We start from the raw sequence: 26921 nt of genomic DNA on the forward strand, positions 1-26921 counted from the left end.
TTACAGAAAAAAGGGAATCATTTAACCATTAAATAAACCCAATAGGGCTGTTCTGCCCCCAATAAGGGGTAATTATATCTTAGTTGGGATCAAGTACAGGTACTGTTTTATTATTACAGAGAAAAGGGAATCATTTAACCATTAAATAAACCCAATAAGGGCTGTTCTGCCCCCAATAAGGGGTAATTATATCTTAATTGGGATCAAGTACAAGTGCTGTTTTATTATTACAGAGAAAAGGAATATATGTTTTAAAAGTCTGTGGGAGATGGCTTTCCTGTAATTTGGAGCTTTCTGGATAATGGATTTCTAGATAATGAATCCCATATCTGTATAAAGCCAATGATTTGGGAATTTACGATCCTTTCAAAAATAACACAAGCCCCAGCAGTAACATAAGACTATAAGGCTATCGGCATAATCATAAAAAACCACATTATGCAGTAATGGAAGTCTATGAACTGTACAAGTCATGCTGGAATTCTATAACTTCTCATGCAAGTCTTCCAAGATTTCCGACTTCCCTCTACTCTAAAGTAAAGGAAATGCATTATCCTGGGCATAGTGATATTGGAAGATGCATTATTATAACAGATACTTATTTATAAGTTCATATTTCTCCTAAGGCATAAGCAGAATTGAATAGAATCTCTTATTTTTGTTTCCTTTATCCTTGCATCTTGTTTGTCTGTATTTTATTTTCTCAGTAATTAATATATGGCCAAGGTAGCTCTGGGGCAGCACTGCAAGCAGAAGGCATTCTAAGTACATTGAAATTGGATGCTGTCTCTTAGCTTTGCACTTGCAGGAAAGCAGATCCGTTGCCCCCTGACAATGAAAGGAGAAACCAAGTGGCAACTTAAAGGAAAAGTAAACACTAAAAAATGAATTTGGCTAGAAATGCCATAAATAACTGCACCAGCCTAAAGTTTCAGCATTTCAATAGCAGCAATGTCTTCAAAGTTGTTACAGGAGCTCCCCATTTTGGTAAGTGTCAGTGACACTGCACATGCTCAGTGGGCTCTGGGCACCTGCTGAGAAACTAAGCTTAGGGGTCGTAGCAAATTATTAAGCAGAAAATGAGGTTTGACTGTCATATAAGCCGATGCTACAGGGCTGATTATTACATTCTAATGCAAATTGCAATGGTTTCAGGGCTGTTTACTAATAATCAGAGTTAATTACTAATCAGACATATATAGTGACATTTATATTCTATATATATACAGTATAGTGTGTCATTTATATTCTATATATACAGTATAGTGTGCCATTTATATTCTATATATACAGTATATAGTGTGACATTTATATTCTATATATACAGTATAGTGTGACATTTATATTCTATATATACAGTATAGTGTGACATTTATATTCTATATATACAGTATAGTGTGCCATTTATATTCTATATATACAGTATAGTGTGCCATTTATATTCTATATATACAGTATAGTGTGACATTTATATTCTATATATACAGTATAGTGTGCCATTTATATTCTATATATACAGTATAGTGTGCCATTTATATTCTATATATACAGTATAGTGTGCCATTTATATTCTATATATACAGTATAGTGTGACATTTATATTCTATATACACAGTATAGTGTGACATTTATATTCTATATATACAGTATAGTATGACATTTATATTCTATATATACAGTATAGTGTGCCATTTATATTCTATATATACAGTATAGTGTGCCATTTATATTCTATATATACAGTATAGTGTGCCATTTATATTCTATATATACAGTATAGTGTGCCATTTATATTCTATATATACAGTATAGTGTGCCATTTATATTCTATATATACAGTATAGTGTGCCATTTATATTCTATATATACAGTATAGTGTGACATTTATATTCTATATATACAGTATAGTGTGCCATTTATATTCTATATATACAGTATAGTGTGCCATTTATATTCTATATATACAGTATAGTGTGACATTTATATTCTATATATACAGTATAGTGTGCCATTTATATTCTATATATACAGTATAGTGTGCCATTTATATTCTATATATACAGTATAGTGTGAGTGGGTCCCTAAGCTCAGGTAAGTGCCAGCAGCACAGAGTATGTGCAGGGAATCAGCAGAAAAGAAGATGGGGGGCTACTGGGGCATCTTTGGGGGCACAGATCTTTCCTGCTAAAGGGCTGTGGGGCCTTGGGCTGGTACAGAAGCCTAACACATAATGTACAGCATTTCTAGCTTTAGTTCTACTTTAAGAGGACAGAAAAAAGTTTTGCTTTCAAATAGTATTGTTGTTGTCAAACACTTAAAGTTACACTAACATGTAGAATTTTAAAGGGGAACTCCACTCAAACACAACTTGAGCTTTTTTAAAAGTAAACATAATTTCAAGCAACTTTTTCATGTACATAAATTAAAACATATGCAGCCTTTTAATGTAATAAAATGGTTTGGAACAGTTCCCTAAGCCCCGCCCCCTGTTCCCCTGCTGATCAGGCTGGCTACTTTGAGACTGCATTTTCCAATTCCCTGCTCTTGTGATGTCATGTGAATATCACAGTGCAATGCATTGTGGGTTATGTAGTTCCTGCATGCTGCCTGTAAGCTGTGGAGAAATTAATACGATTTGTAACATTGATGTTTAAGCCCCTCCTCCCCTGCCTTTGTTTCTTTGTGGCAAAAGTTTAGAGAAGGCTTTTTTCTGTCTTTTTTCCAATTTTATCAGGATAATATCCCCATGCACAAAGTAGGTTCCACAGAGAACTGGCCTGCAGAGACAGGAAGTTAAACACTTAACTGATCCCCAGTGAAAACCTTTGGAATGAACTGGAACCAAATCTTTTTGATAAGTAGAATCAACCTTTTTTATAAGAATCAAATCCCACCAACAATATTCAACATGTAGTGCAAAGTCTTCCTAGAGTAGAGGGTAAAGGCTGTTTCACCAGCAAAGAAAGGATCACTTTGGGCCATATACTTTATACTCAGATGGAATGATACAAAATGTTTAACATTAACTGTTCCATGGCCACTAAGCAAGATAATTCTTCCATTTCAAGGTCTTTGGGATGTCAAGTGCCTGTTGCCAACCCCATAGCCGCCTATTGCTCTGCCGCCCATCTGTTGTAGAACCTTTGCCAGGTTACCAGCCATCTGCTTTCTCCGATCTTTCTACTTCTCAAACTGCGTGGATCTTGGTCTGTAATTCTGAGAGTACAAGTGAAGCCCTTACTTAAAAGGTATTAGTCGCTTTATAGTAATTTGTCTATGGAAAACTAGAAGTTTGCAGACCAGCTTGGCACTGCTCTATAATCCCCAATGACACAGCCACAAGTCTAGTTTCTGTGGTTGGCGACTATTAAGCATTCTCATTATTATTATTATTATTATTATATGTATATATTAAGAGAAATATATGGAATATATGAATGGGATCCATTATTCGGAAACACGTTCTGAAATTATTATTATTATTAAGATCTATTTATAAAGTGCCAACATATACCCACCCCTATAAATGTTATTTTATTAGTAGTAATAAGATGCTCCACATAATCCAGAAACCCAAGTTCTTGATCATTGCTGTTAATAGATCCTATACTTATACTACAAATATATGGTGATTACATAGTGAATAAAGTACCCCCTAATGTAAAATATAAGGATATTATAGTCACAGAGGAGTTCCATGATGATATAAGAGCATGAGGCGAAAGGACGACTTCTGCTATACAGGTCATGGAACTCCGAGGTGACTTCTAATATCTTCATGTTTTTTAATATTAGGATATAATTTACAGGATCGTTATGGCTCTGGTGTATTATCAGGTAATAACTGGGTAATTCTTAATGACTCCTTTGTGTTTTATAAACCTAAGAAGCTTTAGCACTTAGTGCCTTTAGCACTGCAATAATAATAATTATTATAATAATAATAATTCATCTAAAGTGACATTACAAGCTTGGACCATTACACGCTGCCCCAAATGATATGCTTGGACTTGTCTAATTGCCTTCTGGTAGAAATGATGTAAATTTGGTTTTGATTTAAACTGTCCAAATTTTCTAATAAATATTTTACTCTGATGATGGCTTGAAATTGCTCAGCATAAGCTAGGAAAGCATAGCCCTCATGGTTTGCAGACAGATTTCCTTCCGGTCCTTTTCCTTCTCCAAAATTCTAAATTTCCACATAGCTGGAAGTGGGACAGCAACATCATTTTATAATTTAAACCTGTGGTTAGGAATAGTGATGAGCGAATCTGTCCCGTTTCACTTCGCCATAAAATTCGTGAAACGGCAAGAAAATTTGCGAAACGGTAAAAAATTTGCAAAACGCATGTTTTGCATGATTTTTTTGTCGCCCACGGCTATTTTTTTGTCACCCGTGTTTTTTTTTTTACACGGCTGCGCCCATTTTGACGCACCCGTGCTTTTTTTTTTTTTTGTGCGGCAAAAAAATTCAGCGCAACGAATTTCTCTGCGTTGAATTTTCACGGAAGTTTCACGAAACAATTCGCCAGTGGCGAAATGTGGAAATTCGCTCCGAATTCATGCCTGCCACAAAAATTCGCTTATCACTAGTTATGAAAGCAGGCAAATGTAAAGCTCACTGAGTGCCTTCCATGATATATGAAAGTGGACAGTGTTTAGTCCCCCTTAGGGCATTTTTTTTACAGGTACGGGACCTGTTATCCAGAATGCTCGGGAACTGTGTTTTTCCAGATAAGGGATCTTTCCATAATTTGGATCACCATACCGTAAGTTAAAAAATCATGCAAATGTTAAATAAACTCAACTGGATTGTTTTCCTACAATAAAGATGAATTGCTATGTGCAACTGTGCAGTTCTATCTGATGTTCCCTTTGTACATCTGGAGAAAATGCCATTTTTCATGCACTGCACTGTCATTAATAAAAACAGTAGTAAGATAAGCCATCAATCATTATTTTAATTTAGAAAGACATTTCCACTGCTCTGCTGGTCATGCAAGTAAATTAGTGACAGAGGAATCAGACCAGTCAGTTTCTGCTACCTTTGTTTATTTTTTCCTTAACTCTTTAGTAGAACATTTTGACAAATTAACCTGCAACTATATTGCCAGTAAATTTGTAATACCGGCACCGGCCCTATCTGGCTATTTGCTGGGTGTCGACCCTAAGGGGCTGATTTACTAGTCCACGAATCCGAATCCCGAATGGGAAAAAATCGGATTGGAAACGAACATTTTGCGACTTTTTCGTATTTTTTGCGATTTTTTTCGTCACCGTCGCGACTTTTTCGTAGCCGTTACGACTTGCGCGAATTGTCACAACTTTTTCATAGCCATTATGACTTTAGTGAATTGTCGCGACTTTTGCATAGCCATTACAAATTTCGTGAATTGTCGCGACTTTTGCATAGCCATTATGCCTTTCGTGAATTGTCGCGACTTTTTCATAGCCATTATGACTTTCGTGAATTGTCGCGACTTTTGCATAGCCATTACGACTTTCGCGAATTGACGCGACTTTTTCGGATTGAGCGCTCGAAAAATTTGCGATAATTCGCGAAAAAGTCGCAAAATACCGATCATTACGAAAAAACGCATTCAGACGCTTTTCGGACGTTCGTGGATTAGTAAATGTGCCCCTAAGTATAAGGACACACACACAACAGCTTTATATTGAATACATAGCAAATACAGAGATGCTCATAAATGTCCAACTGGAACTAATCAACCCTGACAATGTTGGATTTGTGCTGGGATGGCCAAGCTCGGCTATAACTGCTCATTTATCTGGTTCACGGTCTCAGCATAAACAAAATAAATGATTCTGTCGAATGCCAGAAGTGGAATCAATGAGATAAACGAGTAATCCTTGAAACCCACAATCCAGGCAGCAGGTTGTTTATTGAGGCCCTGGTATGTTAGCAGTAGGGATGCACCAAACCCACTTTTTTGGGTTCGGCCGAACCCCTGAACCCACACTGAAGGATTCGGCCAAATCCCAAACCGAATCCGAATTAACATGTGGTAATTAGGATCGGAAGGGGTTAAAAATTGGCAACAATATTTTCATCTGACAATTTACCCCTTTCTGAGTGCTAATAAGGATTTGGATTCGGTTCAGACGGAACCACGGATTCGGCTGATTCCCGAACCGAATCCGGGATTCAGTGCATCCCTAGTTAGCGGCCTGTAAGGAAAGTGGATTTACTAGGCAGGTGAGGTACAGTCATTAGCAGGAAGCCATAGGCTGAGCCAGGGGAAGACAAATTAGGGACACAGTTTCACATCCCTCAGGGGCAGATTTAGTGGAGGCGAATGGGTTACGTTTTCCCACTTCCTCACAGATCGTTATTTATTAATTTTTTGTCAAATTTGTGAAAGGCCATTAATGCTGCGGTGACTATTGGCAATGACTTCATTCTTGACACTTTTCATACCAATTTTGCTGCAGCAGGGTAATGTAACGAATTAGCTCAGGAATCACCAGTATATCCTATGGGACAAAAATTTGATTATTAAGTAAAGTGATTAAAATTAGTCACAATTCATACGTGTATTTTCCATGATTTTACAGTGACCTGATACACTCAGAACATGGATTGTTAAGGGAAATATAGACTCACAAAACAAAATTAATATGAAATTGCTCAGAGCACTCTTTTTGCATTTACTTTCTACTTTTAGAGATATTACACTAATATAATAAATTCAAAACATGCACCCCACCTTCTGTTTATGACTGCAAACCAGTCACAGTTGGCAGAAAATTAAGTTAGGGAGAAGATCACAAGATTTTTCTCTTCTCGCTAACTTTATTTTCTGCCGACTGTGACTGGTTTGCAGTCATAAACAGAAGGTGGGGTGCTTGTTTTGAATTCATTATATTAGTTGCTCTACTTCGAACTGACCAAAGAAATGTCAGTTGACTCTACTTTAATTCACAAACGTTAATTTCTAAGCAGAGCAAGACTTTCCTCGTCTCACTTATTAAAGGGGAAATTTACTTTTTGAGAAGTAAACATAATTTCAAGCAACTTTGCAATATACATAAGTTAAAACATATGCATCCTTTCCATGATTGTAATGTAATAATATGGTTTGGAACAGTTTGGAGGAGCCCGGCCCCCTATTCTCCTGCTGATCTGACTTTTAGACTCCAAAAAAAATGGTAACAGTAGGTATCTGTCCTCAGCCTGCCTTCAGCCTGCATACTCCAAATCTCTCAGTTCCCTGCACACGTGACGTCAATAAGGAAAGGAACATGACAGTGCAATGTATTGTGGGTTATGTAGTTCCTACATGCTTTCTGTAAGCTGTGGAGAAGTTGTTACAGTTTGTAACATCAATGTTTTAGTCCCTCCTCCCCTGCCAATGTTTTGCAGCTGGATTTTATTATATAAAAAGGTATTTATTCATACTTTTTGAGGGAAAAGATTACAGCAGGGGTCCCCAACCTTTCTTACTCGTGAGCCACAGCCAAATGTAAAAAGAGTTGGAGAGCAACACAAGCACCATAAAAGTTCATGGAGGAGCCAAATAAGGGCTGTGATTGGCTATTAGGCAGCCTCTATGCACACTATCAGCTTACAGGGGCTTTATTTGGTAGGAAATCTTGTTTTTATTCAATTAAAACTTGCCCCCAAGTCAGGAATTCAAAAATAAACTACCTGGTTTGGGGGCACTGAGAGCAACATCCAAGGGGTTGGTGAGCAACATGTTGCCCCTGAGTCACTGGTTGGGGATCACTGGGTTACAGTATTAGATATATTAGGAGTTTCTGTGTTTCTGTCAACGGTGGGCACTGGGACAAACTTTATTATAGTAGCATTGTAAAAACCGATAATATCTTGAAAACTAGAAAAAAATTATGTAAATTGCAGAAAGTGCTCAGCAGAGACCTGACTCTTTTGTATATTTCTTCAGTTTTGCTCTGAGAGTTTCTTCCAACACAGAACTTTTTAAGGTTTTATCCCAAATACTAAAATTTTCTGCCTTTTGAATAATACATTAACCATTTTTTTTTTATATCATTTTTTATTTGTTCGGAGGAAAAATAAATTATCACCTACGATATGAAACCTGCATATGTGGAGTTATCTTATGATACATGACTCATATCTGTAGGAGGCAAAACATAGCAGAAACTTCATGGACTGAATTAGAAGAACAGAACAAAAACATTTAATAAGTTCCAAAAAAAATCATTATATAGAATAGAAAAAGCTATTTCATATTTTAAAATAAAAGTCCTTACTCGATACAATGCTTTACAATACAGCTGAAGCTGAGCAGGCCTGGTGTTTTGGCAAAAAAAAAAGTGGATTTGGCTACCCAAATAGCTACTTACATACAAAGAATATTGAAAAGATTCAGGCACAATAACTTAAACCTTATTTACAGCTTTCATAACATTGTATTTGCAATTTATAATTTTGTGAAAAAAGTACATCTTTATGCTTTTACATTACCTTTTTGATCCCCCATGTCCCTCTATGAGGGGGCGGCCATATTTGTGCAGCAGGAGCCGTTAGCATTAGAATCTGTAACTGACAGGCTAAGAAGGGACAATTCTTAACAATTACTGTATATACTTGAGTATAAGCCTAGTTTTTCAGCACCCAAAATGTGCTGAAAAATCACCCTCAGCTTATACTCGAGTTAGGTGCCATGGTTCCCTCCAGACTAGCACCCTCTGTCCTTTGTGTGCAAATTAGGCCCCCCGCAACCAGACCCTCCAGTGCCCTGGCCCGCTCCCAAATTCATCTTCATCTACCGTTCTTACCTGTCCCATTCTGCACTAGACATTGCACTTTATATTCTCTATAAAAAAATATATATCGTTTTGAAGGATTTTGTATTTTAGCTTGGTTGCTGATTGAGCTAAGGGGGTAGTACTCTTAAAGGAGAAGGAAAGGCTTTTGAAGGTGTTCTCACCTTTAGATAAAGCCCCCTCCTGCCTCCTAAACCGCTACATCGATTTCCCTATGTGAGACCTCCTGCTGCTGAAATTGCACTTCAAAGTTCTACGCCGTTCAAAAAGCTGGCGTTGCCATTTTCGAAGCGCTCCGTCATTTCCCCTGGGCATGCGCACACTGTTTTTTCCCCCCTGAATCGCTGACCTGGCGCGTCACGCTGCTCTGCAAAATGTAAACAAACGCACGTGCAGAGCAGCGTAGACAGAGCCGCATCGGTCAGCAAGGTAACCACTGAACACCAATGTTGTCTGCAGCCAAAACTAAATATAAATAAATTGTGTATATATATTACATTAAAATCTGTGTGTGTCACCTGGCTGTGCAGGACTTGGACAGCACTGTCATAGAAATAATACATATGCGCCGTGATTGGTTGATTTGGAAAAGTGGGCGGGGCTAAAGGGTCAAGATTTTCGGCGCGACTGCAACTGCTTAAATAAAAAACCCAAAACACAGGAACAGCTCTGCAGGACAGTGCGCATGCGCTGGCCCCGGGAATTTTGTGCTGCAGAGCAAACGGAAGTTTCTCTGGATGAGACCAGGTATGTGTTTGTTTGGCAGACTTTTGCAGATTCAAGCTTAAGGAAGCAAGGCACAGCTAAGCTAGGGCAATGTCTAAGGTATCATATCATGACTGTTATTTGGAGCTTATGTTGTTTTCAGACTTTCCTTCTCCTTTAAGGTATCATTATTGATACCATTTTGTTTTTGTTGACCCTCTTCTCCACTTACAGAGCTAGTTTACTGTTTTTCTTTGAAATAAATATTTAAAAACATATACCCCACTGATGCCTCATTTTAAGTAATTTTATTGGTATTTATTTTGATGAAACTTGGCAGAAGCTGCTGCATTTCCCACCCTAGGCTTATACTCGAGTCAATAAGTTTTTCTAGTTTTCTTAGGTAAAATTAGGTACCTCGGCTTATATTCTGATCGGCTTATACACAAGTATATTTTAAAGAGTTATTTTTTCACTTTAACAAAGTGTAACAAAGACAGCAGACCCAGTGACTGTAGTGGGAGGGGAGAATTAATAAAAGATGCCAGGTGACTAATGTATAAATTCAATAGATGAGTGACAAATGATTATCTTCTAAAGTGTTTTTGAAGGGGAGGTGCCTATAAAATTAACCTGGCCCAATAATTACCAGGTTTTCAGTAACCAGAGCATAATAGTAATAATAATATATAGCAAGCAATGCCAGCCAGCATACACATAGGGCATACCCTTTTCCAGATAAGGGATCTTGCTGTAATTGGGATCTCCGTACCTTAAGTCTGCTAAAAAAAATAATTTAAATAATAAATAAACCCAATAGGATTGTTCTGCCCCAATAAGGATTAGTTATATCTTAGTTGGGATCAAGTACAGGTACTGTTTTATTATTACAGAGAAAAGGGAATCATTTAACCATTAAATAAACCCAATAGGGCTGTTCTGCCCCAATAAGGGGTAATTATATCTTAGTTGGGATCAAGTACAAGGTACTGTTTTATTATTACAGAGAAAAGGGAATCATTTAACCATTAAATAAACCCAATAGGCCTGTTCTGCCCCCAATAAGGGGTAATTATATCTTAGTTGGGATCAAGTACAGGTACTGTTTTATTATTACAGAGAAAAGGGAATCATTTAACCATTAAATAAACCCAATAGGGCTGTTCTGCCCCAATAAGGGGTAATTATATCTTAGTTGGGATCAAGTACAGGTACTGTTTTATTATTACAGAGAAAAGGGAATCATTTAACCATTAAATAAACCCAATAGGGCTGTTCTGCCCCCAATAAGGGGTAATTATATCTTAGTTGGGATCAAGTACAGGTACTGTTGTTTTTATTATTATAGTGAAAAATAAATTTAGAATTATTTGCTTGTAATGGAGTCTATGTAGTAATTTGAAACTTTCTGGATCCCATGCCTGTACTTTAAAGGGACATTACTGAGATAGAAAAAGTCACACAGAAGTGCAACTAAAAGTGGCCATACACTGAAAGATCTGTTTGTTTTGCTTGGCACCATTCTAGTGGATCTTTACTCGATATTCTCACCCCAAGGGTGAAATGATCATATCACCATTGCCATAATTGGCGCTATGCAGATGGGTGAATCAAGTACCGCATCAATGAGCAAATCTGGTCCTCGACCCAACAACAACATAAATTCTGCCAAACTGACATCTGATTTTTGGCCAAATATCTGTGGTCTTGCACAATGAAGGGCCCCATACATAGGCCGATAAGCTCCCTACTTGTCTGTCTGCAGCTTTTAATGGCCCATATATTGCCACCTTAAGCTGAAAAAGGATATTGAAGGTCTCAGTTATGAAGAAAAAAAGGCCAAGTTGGGATTGTTTACAGTGAGGTGCTTAAATACAAATACAAATAACTCTCGGAAGCTTTATTTACCAGAAGACCCTTTTAGAGTCTGGAATCACCAGCAACTGCTGAAATGATCCATACTGTAGAATGCCCCAGGTCTCACTAGAATGGTATATAATAAACAGAATTGTGTAAGACCAATATTTTTCTCCATAATAAGAGCATGAAGGTCTTTTCTTTTGTGTTTTATTATTTTGAGATATAAATTCAATTACTCCAATATATAGTCACCCTTCAGATGAATGTGTACCCATTTCCTACTTTACAGCAGTATTTCAGACATTCTTTGCTTGTCCACACTGCTCTATTCTGAGTTTTCTTGCAGTGTACCAGTAGCCTCAAATTAGGCCTTTACCTAGAAAGATGATTTTTTTTTGTTTCCAAGCAACTGGCTGCTATGGCAAGATGATGCTTCGGGTGATGTAAGAACTGGCTCTATCTATCTCACTATCCTCAAATAGATTTTATTCAGAGTTTAAAACATAAATGAGGATATTTGTGCAAAACAAAATGCAAAAGTATCAAAGAACAAGTTAAATTCCATTAACAGGTAAAATTACTGGAAAGACGATATTGGTTTGTTGCATATTTATACATCATTTTTTAATGTATTCCATTCTGCACAATAACCCAAACTATTCAAGAAACTGGACAGAGAATAATGATTAATGCATATTATTTTCAATGCTTCCATTGTTGCATAAATGGCTGAGGCTAACACAGGGATCATGAATGTTATTTCTATAATGTGCCCATAATATACTCATAGGCATCTCAGTATTAGCCCTGAGCTCTTAAATAGGGCTGATAAACCCTGCATCTCAATATCAAGAGTATAGAGGATTAATAAGTAGGATTTAATGCAGTATTCGGTTACTTACGTTGTTTATATAGTGAAGCAGAATTGAACAAAAAAATAGATGAAGGTAAGAGAAACTCTATTTCCTTCTTTGTGAGAGGTCCAGTTTGTTCCAGTTTTGCTATAAAATATAGCATTTCTATCCATTTTAGGGTTTAGTTCTTCTTTAAGATGAAAGCTTGGAACTTGTGTACCTGAGACCCCATAGAGTTTGGCCTGTATAAACGGAATTTATCATTTAATGGTTTACATTTCTGCATTCTCAAAGGCTTATGTCACACCCTGCATAACAGAAACCAATAAATTCATACTGGCTGTGTTGATTTCTGTGGAGTCAGGAAAAGTCAGGATTGTATCTTTAGCTAACCATATAAACAGCTTTAAAAGCATCATTAAAAAAAGGTTAATATTTACTATAGGTAATACATTTATGTAGGTTCCCTGACATGCAGCGTAGTGTTGTAAGTGGTTGCCAAGGAAATTCCCTACCAAAACACATACCCTTGGGAATCTCTGAGAAAGTCCTTGGAAATAACGGATGAAGTTGTCACTGTGTATTAGGAAAGAATGGGTAAGAGTAAGGGCTACAGATGGGGATTTAGGGCTGCACTGAGGAACCTGGAGAACACAGTGGAAACCCACACAGACACCGGGAAAACATACAAACTCCTTACAGTGCCCTGACTGGGATTGAACTCAGAACCCCAGGCAGAAGTGCTACCCATTGAGCCACCATGCTGCCTTGGTTGTGCCACAGGAAATGCAAATTCTGTTCCACTGAAACTTGGTAATACTTCTTGACCATGCAAATCCCATCGCACCACCCAATAACTTGAATTAACCAGATCTGATGCATCTACTTGGCTGTTCAATGTAAAGGAAGTTGAAGTACTGTATGTGCACATACTTCTTTATGTTCAAACAATGTTGGACTGGGGTGTCTGTGGCCCACCGGGGTTGTCACCCCCAGTCATGGTCCGGGGCCCACCGGGTTTTTTCCTGGTGTCCCGCAGGCCCAGTTCAACACGGTGTTCAAATTTTTCCACTCCCTGGCAAGTAGGATGCATATTGCTGTTTACAATGCCAGTACCCCCAGGTGTCCCTATTTTCTCACTCCCCCCAGTTTTAATCATGAGTCCAAGACAAGACAGCAGATCAAGAACAAACTAAAAGAATGACGCATTGCTGAGTTATATCGTGGGTGCCACACTCCCCCCGCACCTAGTTGTCATTTCCTTGAAGGTCTATAACTTTTTAATATGAACAAAAACAAAGATTAATTGTTATTTTCCTGCACTGTCTATATTTGTATTTTGAAAATCCATTTGTGTGACAGTTTATTAAATGAGAACCTTGGCAGCGCTCTGTTGCAGCACCTATTATAGCGGCCATACCATAGATCAAGTCGGATATTCAAGATCCTGTGTCAGTGACCAGGACATTAATGAAGAAGCGTATCACCGGGCATAAAATATGTTTTATTTTTTCAAGTAAATAATGTTCCTGCTACTTTTCTATTTATGGTATATGAATCTTCTTTTAGGTTCTATATAAAGTTGACCAATAGATCTATATGGATAGAGGATGGTGCATTAAGGCTCAGAACGGTGAATTGGCTGCACAGGAACACTATTTAGCACAATGGAAACAGGGCATATCATTAGGGCTGGAAGGGTAGGCAAAAGAAGCACATACCTAGGGTGCAACAGAGAGGGGGCCACGTACCTCTTTTGTCTACCTCTAGTTTGGCTTTCTGAAGCTGCCCTACTGCCTGGGGAGGAGCGATGGACACAATGTGCTTGTTGTAAGGAGTATGTGGGGTAAAATCTGTATATATACCTTTATTAGCAATCCACGATGCATGATATATAGTAAATGTTGCTTATATGAAATGTACAGTTGTTTAATTGCATTGCTAACAGGTCAACTGCATTTACACGGGGGTTGAATGTAATTGTTTTTGGGAAAACAATAGGGATAGAGAGCAGCTGGGGTTATCAAACATCAAAGCACATAACACCTCTTTTCTTATCCTGGAGTGGTTTTCCCATGCAATTTGTGGATAAACGTCTAGATATCTGGACTTAGTAAGTAGTAGGGTCTCCGTTGGAAAATCTTTTGCATTGCTTCGGTTATCCAGAGTTACCTCCTGCAGGCAATTTAGCGCGACTTTGGGAAAGAAGCGATGCAAAGGGTGCCGGTGGAAAGCCATTTCAGAGCAGTTAGTCACCCACAATAGCAGAAATCTATCATGGGCAACTGAACCGCTCCGTGGGCACTTACCCTTAGCAGCAGCTACTAAGTAGCTCCATGTGTCTTCACCCTTAGGGTAGCAGCGTTTAACATCTGGCTGTGCTGTCTCCCTCCTTGTGCTAATATTTTATGTACTTTAACTTGTATTAAATATCTATGTTTCCCCTGTTCATTGAACAGAGAAATAAATATACTTTATTAATTTACTAATTTAGTCGCCTTTTATGAGGAGGTGAGTAGGAACTTCGATGCTGGAATGGCAGGTGATGTCATCTACTTGGAATTTGCTAAAGCGTTTGATACAGTACCTCACGGAAGGTTAATTATCAAATTAAGGAATATTGGCCTAGAACATAATATTTGTAATTGGATAGAGAACTGGCTGAAGGATAGAGTACAAAGAGTGGTTGTAAATGGAACATTTTCTAATTGGGCCAGTGTGGTTAGTGGAGTACCGCAGGGGTCAGTCCTTGGGCCTTTGCTGTTTAACTTGTTTATTAATGACCTGGAGGTGGGCATAGACAGTACTGTTTCTATTTTTCCTGATGACACTAAATTGTGCAAAACTATAAGTTCCATGCAGGATGCTGCCGCTTTGCAGAGCGATTTGACAAAATTAGAAAACTGGGCAGCAAACTGGCAAGTGAGGTTCAATGTTGATAAGTGCAAAGTTATGCATTTTGGTAGGAATAATATAAACGCGAACTATCTACTGAATGGGAGTGTGTTGGGGGTTTCCTTAATGGAGAAGGATCTAGGGGTTTGTGTTGATAACAAGTTGTCTAATTCCAGGCAGTGTCATTCTGTGGCTACTAAAGCAAATAAAGTGCTGTCTTGTATAAAAAAGGGCATTGACTCAAGGGATGAGAACATAATTTTGCCCCTTTATAGGTCCCTGGTAAGGCCTCACCTTGAGTATGCAGTGCAGTTTTGGGCTCCAGTCCTTAAGAAGGATATTAATGAGCTGGAGAGAGTGCAGAGACTGCAACTAAACTGGTAAAGGGGATGGAAGATTTAAACTATGAGGTGAGACTGTCGAGGTTGGGGTTGTTTTCTCTGGAAAAGAGGCGATTGCGAGGGGACATGATTACTCTGTACAAGTACATTAGAGGGGATTATAGGCAGATAGGGGATGTTCTTTTTTCCCATAAAAACAATCAGCGCACCAGAGGTCACCCCTTTAGATTAGAGGAACGGAGCTTCCATTTGAAGCAGCGTAGGTGGTTTTTCACGGTGAGGGCAGTGAGGTTGGGGAATGCCCTTCCTAGTGATGTGATAATGGCAGATTCTGTTAATGCCTATAAGAGGGGCCTGGATGAGTTCTTGATCAATCAGAATATCCAAGGCTATTGTGATACTAATATCTACAGTTAGTACTAGTGGTTGTATTTATAGTTTATGTATGTGAGTGTATAGATTGGTAGGTGTGGGTTAGGTGTGCTGGGTTTACTTGGATGGGTTGAACTTGATGGACACTGGTCTTTTTTCAACCCTATGTAACTATGTAACTATTTATTGTTATATATATTATATATATATATAAGTCTCGCAGAAAGCACTCCAAGGAAAAATAAAAGACAAAAAAGTATATTTAGACCCAAATGTCTACGCGTTTCGATCCATGCCGGATCGTCATCAGGACAGTGTTAAGGAAGTGAGGTGCATAGTTAAATACTAACATGATCCAATCGGTGTACACATGACATTAGACTCAGTTAACCCCTTATGTGCATATATGAGATTTAAAACTTAAACATCATTACTAAGACTATGACAGTATATCTACCCTATCAAGTGCATAAAGTCACCCAATTTGATGCGTTGAGCTTATACAGCATCTTGTGCCTATTATTGTGATGATTATGTCCCATCAGGGACCTAAAATAATAAAAAACATACAGTTAACTGAGTATCAAAGTTTCATAATAAAAAAATATATAAAAATCAGTGCCAAAACATCTAAATTACTTATTCAGAAAGAATCTCAGAAAATGTCACATCGGAAACGAGTGGCATATTTGAAAGTGACTTAGTGCAAAGTGCCATAGAATAAAGTGACATAATAGTGCGATGGAAAAAACTCCAAATATCATAACATTAAAATCATGTACATAAAAACAAAGGAAATCCGTATTTTCAAGGTAGAAATATTACTTTTGGATCAAAATACCTGTATTAGTAATGTTAGCACTCATAGTGTCACCATAAAAGGTGTAAATTCACCTAAACGTATCTATAGCAGGAAGGTCCCAACTCTTATAGGACTTTGTGTATAAGCGATCTTAGATGTAAAAAATTCATCCAATGGGGCCAAATGAGTTCATATTAGTCTATAGAGACCAAAGATATGGCCAAAGCATTAGGTCATCCCAACCTGTTTGCACATATTCTATGACCCCTCTTGTATAATAAATTGTATTAGAAATTAGGTCCCGCTTATACAATATAACTAGAGGCCAACATAGTCCAAAAAAAAACCACAACTGGCTGAAAATATATAAGGAAAATCATGGGGATATCACAGAACAGGAGTTGTAGGTGTCTTGTAGCATATACTGTTCAATCATATTAAAGTCCATAGTCCACTGGGTTACTTCACAAAAAACAGGAGAGTGAAAATAACTCATTTAAACCCCTTGGGGCAATGGTATCTAGTCTGCGAATCCACTGAGCCTCTCTCTGTAGAAGAAGTTTAGATCTATCCCCCCCACGTAACAAAGGGGGAATATGGTCTATCAACATGGCTCTCAGCATTGGCACTGAGTGTTTCTGTTGCACAAAATGTCTCGCCAATGGACTGTCAGAATTACCTGACGTCAAGGCAGAGCGGATAACAGATCTATGATTATTCATCCGTAATCGGAACGTGGTGATACATTTCCCTATATAATAGAGGCCACAGGGGCACATAATGCAATATATGACATATTCAGATGTGCAACTCAACCTGTATCGTATCGAATATTTTTTCCCCGTATGCGGGTGGGCAAACGTGGTCCCCGTAATCAAACATCCACAGGTCTTGCAGTTGCCACATCTATAACATCCCAATTTACCTGTCCTCAGCCATATTGCTGGCTTCTCAGGTTCCAAATCGGTTATCATTAACATGTTTCTCAGGGAACGCCCCCGTCGGTAAGCACATACGGGAGGTGGCATTTGAGTAAATGGTAGACCGGAGTCTAATTGTAGAATAGACCAATTCTTCTTAATTGTCACATTAACCTCTTGACTTGCAGGGCTAAAATCACTTACAAAAACCATACGGTCTGTGTGAGAATCCATCTGTTTGGTCCTCGAGTGTCCACTCAAGATGTTCATCTTTGCTTTCTCCAACTCAGTATTCAAAAATTCCGGGGCATAGCCCCTCTCAATAAAATGATCACGCATTTCATTGGCTTGCTGTAATGCAGTTGCAAAGTTAGTGTTAATCCTGAACACTCTCAAAAATTGCGTGTAGGGAATGGACCTAATCACAGCCGGTGGATGGAAACTATGTGCATGAAGAACAGTGTTCCTATCTGTATCTTTGCGGAATAGTGTAGTCCCAATACCATTAGGAGAACGGAAAATCCTGACATCTAAAAAGTCAATGGTTTCCGCACTATAATTAAGAGTGAATTTCACTGGAGTAGGCAGGGCATTCAGGTTGGCAACAAACGACTCGACTCCAATGTGGTCCCCACGCCAAATAATAAAATATCATCGATATATCTAAGATATAAGTGTAAATTATCTGCATATTTAGAGAAAATATAATTACACTCAAATGAATCCATATATAAATTTGTGTATGAGGGGGCCACATTGGAGCCCATCGCCGTGCCAGTCTTTTGTAGAAAGAAGGTCTGCTCGAACCTAAAATAGTTGCATGTCAGAACAAGATATAACAAGGAAGTCAAAAAGTCAACAGGTGGGGCACCCTTATGTCCGTTGATCAATGCCTGTCTACAAGCGGCGACCCCCTCATCCAAGGGGATGATAGTGTATAGATTCCGCACGTCAAGTGTTACTAATAATGAATCAGTTGGTAAAGTGTCCCAACTGCGCAAGATGTCTAATAACGCTGAAGTGTCTGCCAAATATGACCTCATACGGGTACATAATGGTTGCAAGAAACTATCAAGATATACCGCAACATTGGAGAAGAGAGACCCTCTAGCTGATATAATGGGGCGACCCGGAGGGGTAAGGGGGTCCTTATGTACCTTGGGGAGGGTATAGATGATAGGGCACTTCGGATATTGTGTCATTAAGAACTCACAGCAAGTCTCATTAATCCATCCAGCCATTTTAGCACGCTCTAATTCAGTGTCAAGCTTCAGCTTGAATTGCAGGGTAGGATCCCCTGTCAGTTTTACATACACCAAAGGATCAGAGAGCTGTTGTAATAGCTCACGCTTGTAATATATCAAATCCAAAAGTACAATCGCCCCTCCCTTATCAGCAGGGCGTATTATAAGTTGTTTATCATTCCGCAGAGTATTAATAGCCTCCCTCTCAGATTTATTTAAGTTTGAAAAGAACTTCTTAGATTTCCCAATTGTTTAATTACTTTCCATTTGTACCTTTTTAGTGAATGTTCTAATGGAGGTAGCTGTGTTTGGCGGGTCAAATGTGCTTACTGGGCGAAACCTCTCTCTCTGTGTTGACACCTGATCTTTGAAATGATCCTTAAGCTTTAATTTGCGCTGAAATCTAAATAAATCAACCTCTTAATTAAAAGGGTCACTTTTAGTTACAGGAACAAATGACAAACCACGAGAGAGAAGAGAAGATTCACCCATTGTGAGAACATGTTGACTTAAATTGAATATCACAGTATCGGTTTTTTGGGGGGTCTGCCCCTTCGATTTGCCACCCCCACGCCGGGTATGCTTTCTTTTCCTTTTCCTATTCCCAAAAAACGATTCTGATTCTGGGTGATAAATCCCGCCCCCTCCTGTGTGGCATTTAGAGTAATCAGACCATTAGGCTCAGTATCGGATGCGGGGGAGTCACCAGAGCTATCAACTGTGGAAAGATCCCTCTCCTTCCTAAAAAAGCGTCTGGTTTTCTTAGCACCATCACCCCTCCCTGTCAACCAGCCATAGACCCTCCGGTCCTTGTAATCAAGATCCACTTTAATAGTTTTAGCTTGCTTAAATGCTATAAGATCTTGTTTATATTGTCGAACTCCCGCCTCCAGTTTCTGCAACCAATTGACAGACTGGTCAGACGTTAATATGCAAAGCGATCTGTTTTCCAAATCAGCTATCTCAGCACGCACTTTAACCAGTTCTTTGCCAGATTCCTCAATAACTAGCAATATCAGATCTAATGAGCATTTATTTAAAATACCACACCACCGGCTGCAAAACTCAGCACTGGACCGCCCTATAGTGGGTACATTGCGCACACGAAAACCCCTAGGGATCTTACGTTGTCTATAATAGTCAGAAAGGTATAACCCATGTAAGTAAAAATCTGTTTCACGCTTTTTGAGAGACATTGGTGTTTTTGGTTGGTGAGTGCCGATATTTTGAACTTTATATATATATATATATATATATAACAAGCCTGAGTTTATCATCATACCCCTAAACACACAAGTCAGTAGGCACTTGTATTAATTATACTACTAAATCTGTAAGCGGTAGCCTAACACTTGTCACCATCACTCATCACTTCCACTGCACAACAACAACAACAACAAAAGGCACTACGTTTGCCCAGTGGCAGTAACCCATAGCAACCAATAAGATAGTAGCTATTAAACAGGTAAATTCTGCTTGCTGATTGGTTGCCATGGGTTGGTGCTCCAGGGCAAACTTAGTGCCCTTTCTTCCATAACCCCTATAGAGCGGTAACAAAAAAATGCAAAAACATTTTATTTTCCAGTCCGACAGAAAACTAAAAAATAAATAAAGCAGACATAAGGAATAAAAATCATATGTCTTTTCTTTGGACATTTTGGAAAAACGCCATTCACTTCACAGGTGAAATTTGTTAGTGCCTTAATGGTCTGGAAAGTGAACAATGGATATATGGGAAGAAGAATGAGAAATAGATTTGCACTGAAAAAGTAGTTAGGGCCTGTCATAGGGAAATACAGGGAGGGAAGACTAAAAAACATTACTAAAAGCACAGGAGAGGAAGGCTATTCTATGGAATGTTATGCAATAACATGGGCCGCTTGCCTCAGCTTAGTAATGCATATTAACCATTAAGTAGTTGCCTTTTAGTGGTATAAAACAAAACAATAAAGGCAACTGCCTGTTAGCTGTAGTCTCAGTGTAACATTAGCATTTCAGACTCATAGTTCCCATCTTTTAAGCTGTAATAGTCATAACAATAATCACCCAAAAAAGCAAGCAATGCTCATTCTTTTATTGAACATACATGCATTGGTCTTTAAACTCAAAGAAAAGAGCCACTGTGTATAACTACATCTCCTCATATCAAACCAGCCCTTAGGTCTCCATCATCTGCTTCTTCCTTTCCTATTGATGTCTGTGACCCAGATAGAAACATTACTAGATCTCTGCTTCCTGGCTTCTGGTTCTAAGAGGTAATGATACATTAAGGATGGCTGCTGGCTGTTACCGCTCTGCACTATTAGGGAAAATACCATCTACAAGAATAGATGACATGGTACCTAACAGCAATATGCACTGTACAATCCCCAGTTCCATAACACATGGGAATTATTTTCTTTTGTTTGCCTGCTTTTCTGTTAATTGTGCAACGCTTTGTATTTCTTTATAGTGTATCACGCTGGTGCCGTACAGTACTTAGACTCCCAGATGTTACAGTATAAAATGAGCATTAAATGAAATTGGGATTTTGTGTGGCAATAATATTTACATGGAGTAATATGTGAAGCTGGAGAGAAAAGAAAAATACATTTTAAGATATAAATCTTCATTGTGACTGCCAGGGCTATAGGACTAACTAAAGGTGGTCATACACGGGCCGGTTTTAGCTGTCGGTATCAGTCCTTTAGACTGATTCATTCGTGTATGGCACCATAGACCAGACCTCGATCGGGCAGGTTTGATTTTTCTGCCGGATCGGGGACCGCATTGATGTGGTCCCCAATCCAATGGTGCCTATGCTGCTTTTTAAATACAAACGTTTGGCCCGATATTAGCCCAATATCACCCACCCATAGGTGGCATATCAGGAGAAGATCCGCTCACTTGGAGAACTCCCCAAAGCAGTGGATCTTAGAGTGTTTGGCCACCTTAAAGCTAAGAATCATGCAGTTCAATGTAGTCCCTGCTGGTGGTGCTGCTGCAAGGAAAAACATCTTTATTAATAGCAACACTGAGCTGAGGGGAGTCACAACAGTTGAAAGCAATGCAGGGTGCTGGGCTTGTGGCCTGTTGTTTTCCAGTTCATATTGTAGCAGGTGTTTTCCTTTTATAGAAAAACTATAATGTAAGTCTCTAACCCTAAATAGAAAACTGCCATTTTAAGCATTATGGGCCATCCCCTGGGATCATACGTTTCATGGCACACACAAACAAGCCAAGGCGCACATACATGTAAGGTTACATCAGCCAATTAATGGACAAAGTTCTGCCTTTTACTCCCACACTACTTCCTGTTACAGTTAGAGCTGCATTATTTCCATCTCTGAGGGAGCACACAGCCCATCACTAAATGGTGGTTTAAGGGAAAAAGGGCAATATTTACTGATATATATATATATTACACTTTGGTAAGATTCTTTAATAGGCCACTTAAAGGAGAAGGAAAGTTAAAATTTAAGCTTTATCAGAAAGGTCTATGTCAATATAGCCATAAACACTCACAGAAACAGAGTCCTCTATCAAAAGAAACACCAGATTACTTGTCTCCTTTTTTGTAAACATTTTCTTAGGGTATCTTAAAAATCCTTTATTCCTGGGGCTAGAGTCTGCCCAGCTCTCCCTTCTCCTGCTCCCCCCCCCTCCCACAAGAATGCTAAGAACTCCCTCCAGACCCATCCCAGGAATGTGTGATCTGAGCTACCAAGGGCTAGAGCTGCAGCAGGAAGCTACTTAAAATGGCAGCTGCTGTCTTAAACAAACTGAGGGAGCATCTAGGGCTCTTAACTCAGGTATGGTAATGCTTTCTGCAGAATAAATATATTGTTCTAGGTGACACTAATCTGTTGGTTAGGAATTAATTATAGGAGAATAGTTTTTCTTTGTTTTATTGATGCAGTCTTTCCCTCATTATTGCCCTCTGCATGCACTCATTCACAGAGAGTTCTGACATGTATTGTGGTGGTCGGCGTCAGAATATATAAGATGGTATCTTGGAATTTGTACCAACCACCATGAGCCAATAGGAGAAAACCCTCAAATAATACAAATCTTCAGATGAGGTGTTAGGCTGCACTGGCTCTTAACCAGAGTGGTCAGTGCTGGGTATGAATGTGGGTCGTCCTCATTGCAGTCTTTAAAAACAGTGAACCCCGGTCAAAGGATTTAAATTCAGATTTTTTTGACAAACCAGTTCACTGGGAAAGAAACCTTAGGGCTAATGCAGTTACAGCTGCGCAGATTTACCCACACTCAGCCGAATGAAAAATCACTTTTATTAAAGAAGAAGGAAAGGCTAGTAAAGAGTTAATCTCAAGCTGCAGGTATACCTTCAGTTCTCTCAATAGTGCCCTTAAGTCTCCCCATATTTTACCTGTTCAGATGATCAGAAGCCAAACAGGAAGAAAAAAACGCTGAGCCGTGTAAGGAAAATGCCCATAATGCCTCACTCCTGCACCAAGACCCAGACCAGTGAACATGCTCAGTTTGTAAGACTATGGGAGAGATTTAGTAAGACACAAACGCTCGGAGTGTTTATTTGAACGTTCCGAGCATATTTTCGCCGATTTTTTCGCGCTTGCGCAACTTTTTCGTACACTTGCTCAACTTTTTCGTACGCTTGCACAAAAAATTTAGAAAGATTCTGCCGCTGTTTACAATCGTTCAGTATGAAAATTTTGTGACTTTCGGATCACCAATACGATATTATCGTGACTAATACGATTTTTTCGTACGCATTTTCGTGATATTTGCGATCTTCACAAATTATCGTATCCAATCCGAATTTTTCCCATTCGGTTTTAATGAATTGGCCCCTATGAGTCAGCTTCCTGCTGATTGGCTCAGGTCCATATTCCTAAGGGGGGAGTGAGTTCTTAGCATTCTTGAGGGAGGGGGAGCAGGAGAGAGCTGCGTGTCTCTGGCACAGGAATTACAGACACAAGAAATCTTTTGAGAAGTCAGTGCAGCGTTTCTGTGAGTGCTTATGGCTGTATTTACATAGACCTTTCTGATAAAGCTTACTTAGTTTTTACCTTCCTTTCTCCTGTCAAGAAGAACTAAATCATAAAAATGAATATATCTAGAAATGCCATATTTTATATACAGAACTTACTGCTCCAGCCTAAAGGCATCTGTATAGTACTAATGATCCAGGCACTTTGCTCACTGCACTTGTGGTCGCAAATGGCCCCCTTTGTTTTAAAGAGGAAAATTAATATTATTGAGGGAATTTTTATAAAAGCTGGAAAAATCTCAAAATGGATTGTGGCATATTTATGCAGACAGATTTCTTTTTAGAAATGTTTTATTCATTAACTCTCATCACGTGGTACTGTGTATTCTAATTAGTTCTATTATTAGCAGGTCTCAGCTGCACACCTACATGCTGGCAGTGTGTATTGTGTTGGCAGAGAGAGTATTTGGGTCCCTTTTGCTTGTGTTAATGTGACAAGCATATGCACATTTCTGTCTATTTAATGCAGAAGTGGAACCCCTAAACACGGCCTGGGGGATTTTTGGAAACTGGCAAGCAATGAGGAATGTGGTTCTTTCCATAAAACCCAAAGGGCTGTTGCTTCAGTAAGGCCTATGGGAAGCAACACAACAAGCTGCAACAGGGATTCAACTCTTTTATTCAGCTGCCTTGCAACATGGTTTGGATTATGGATATGCTGGAGCAGAAGTGTCTTATAATACACATAGCAGGATCATTATTATTATAAATTTGAATGGTTTAGCCGGAAGAGTGGCTGATATCAGCTCTGAAATGTGAACTGTTGCATAGCTTCGCCTATATCTGCTGCATGTGCCTGCACCCGGGGCGACCCGATGGTTCCGAGAACAAGCAAAGAAGACTGATGGCAGCGCAGGGGCTGATTTGAAAAGTGCATCAGCCCCTTACTAGACTAGTTAGATCCTATGTGCACTTTTTTTGGTGTTTATTTATGCATTTATAACGTAAAACAACATGAAACATTTTGACATTGGTTCTACAAGCGTGTTGTTTTCATGTCAGAATATACACGGTACATTGGTTTAGATAATCAGTAATATCCTACTCAAGATAGTGTTCAGACTTCTGTTAAAGAAGGGGAGGATTTGGGATTCCCAGTGTAGGGGAGCTGTGTATACTTGTCTCCCCTCTGTGCTGTTACTGTGTAAGGAGGAGGAGCCCCCACCCCCTGTGTGAGCTGACAGGAAGGAAGTGAGAGAAGAGGGTGCTGCTGGGAACGAGGAAGCAGATAGACAAGCAAGGTGTTGGTAGCTCACACAGTGCTCTGTATAATAAAGTAATTGGGAATCCTCCCCAGTGGCAGAAAGCGCGCTCTCTTAGGGTGCGGAAGGAAAGGGGGTGCTGTACAGGGCTCTGAAGAACAAAGTGTGCTCTTCTCAGGGCACGGAAAGCCAAAGGGGGTTCTAAGACTCTGAAGCACTTGCCACATAAGTGGGGGATTCCCCTCAGCAGTTCAGAAAGTACCACCTACTGTATGTTATGTGAGTGAGGTTGCCCCTGGCTGGCAGGCTGTATCTATCTCTGCTAATTTAAAGGTATAGCGTCCTGCCAATAAATCCATCAACCTTTCCTGTGTTTGTGTGTTGTGGATCAGAGAAGTTCCCCAGGGAGGGGTACCGCAGTCCAACCTGTCCTGACCCTTGGTGGAGGCACGCCAGTTATCAGTGTACCTGCCCTTCCATATAGCGGAGGCTCAGGGCTCCTGTAGCGCCACACGCAGGTGAATGCGTGCTAGATCTCATGCAGTAGCAAAAGAGGGCTACACCAGTGGAGGTTCAAATTCCCAGGGAGGATTGTGTGGCGTTATTCCATGGCTTCAACCCATCTTCCCCATACCCTGTCATACTTTTGAGGGCATCCCCTTGCTATGTAGGTGAGTTGTACGTGCACGTTTTTAGTATGAACCATGCAACTGCGTCCAACTCCGAACTGAGATCCAAATACAGACCCTGGCATTTCAAATACACAGAGGCCCAAACAGCCCCCACCAGCCCAACAAAATACTGCCTGTCTATGGCATCTTACAGCAGCCCCTCTGGTGTAGGGTTGCCACCTTTTTTTTCTTTAATACGGGCCTCTGTAGGGGGCAGGTTGTGACATCATTTGGGGGTGGAACTATGATGTAAGGGGGGGTAAAATGAGCAGAGCAGGTGGGGGAAGAGTGAATGTAAATTTGAAAATAGGTGGGGAAATGGGTGGAATGAGTGGGGAAATGGGCAGAAAAATGGGTGGAGTGGGCAGGGAAAGGGGCAGGGCAGAGGTGGGCCTGTAAGTATAAAGGCTGATCACCATGGAGAAGGTGAGGAAAGAGAGGAATGTTTAGGGTATAACAAATTTACCTACAATGTACAAAGTACATTGCCAGTAAATTTGCAATACTGGTGCTGGCCCTAGCTGCCAATTTAGGCTGGTTAAATACCAGCCAAATGGGAAAGCTACTTTGGCCTTTGCCAGACGTTTGCCAGTTTGGGCCTCTCTGTGGTATCCATAATACCAATCAACCATGAGATCTTTATTGATTTTGTACATTCGTTCGCTGCATTTAATGACTTGGCTGAGCAGTAATGTCCTTGCTTGTGAATAGTAAGTGTGTTTGCTTAAGAAGGTGCATTTCTGGGGATGCCAATTGATTTTCTAATGTCTATTTTTCTTCTTTGCACTTTAGGGTGCAGATACAGGATCACCGCATAGCTCAAAGTTAATTAACTGCCTGCTGTGAGAGGTTTATTATGGTTGTGACTGTATTTCAAATAGATTATCCTCTCCCTACTGCCAATATGTGTTAGCACTGTGTGACTGAGGCACTGTCTGATAGGGACAGCTATAGGGGATGGAAACCCTCAAAAATAAAATGAAAGCAAATGTCCCCTAAGCCCTTCCCTTATTATATGGAATCTCTTACACAGAAGCTCAGATTTACAGGAAGTCCATTTTAAAAAAATAATCCTAGTTAATTGATCTTATACTTGTAGTTCCATTTTAGATACTTTTGGAGAAGGAGGAGGTAGAAAGGCTCCTTTCTTTCACAGTCCAGCGGTACCTTACACAGAAGCCGTGTAATATATATACAGTATATTGTTGGGGGTATTTAGACTGCTTAATATTACTGAAATGCACCAAATAAACACAACATAAATTGACA

Source organism: Xenopus tropicalis, chromosome 6 (genome assembly GCF_000004195.4).
Source record: "Xenopus tropicalis strain Nigerian chromosome 6, UCB_Xtro_10.0, whole genome shotgun sequence".
NCBI lineage: Eukaryota > Metazoa > Chordata > Amphibia > Anura > Pipidae > Xenopus > Xenopus tropicalis.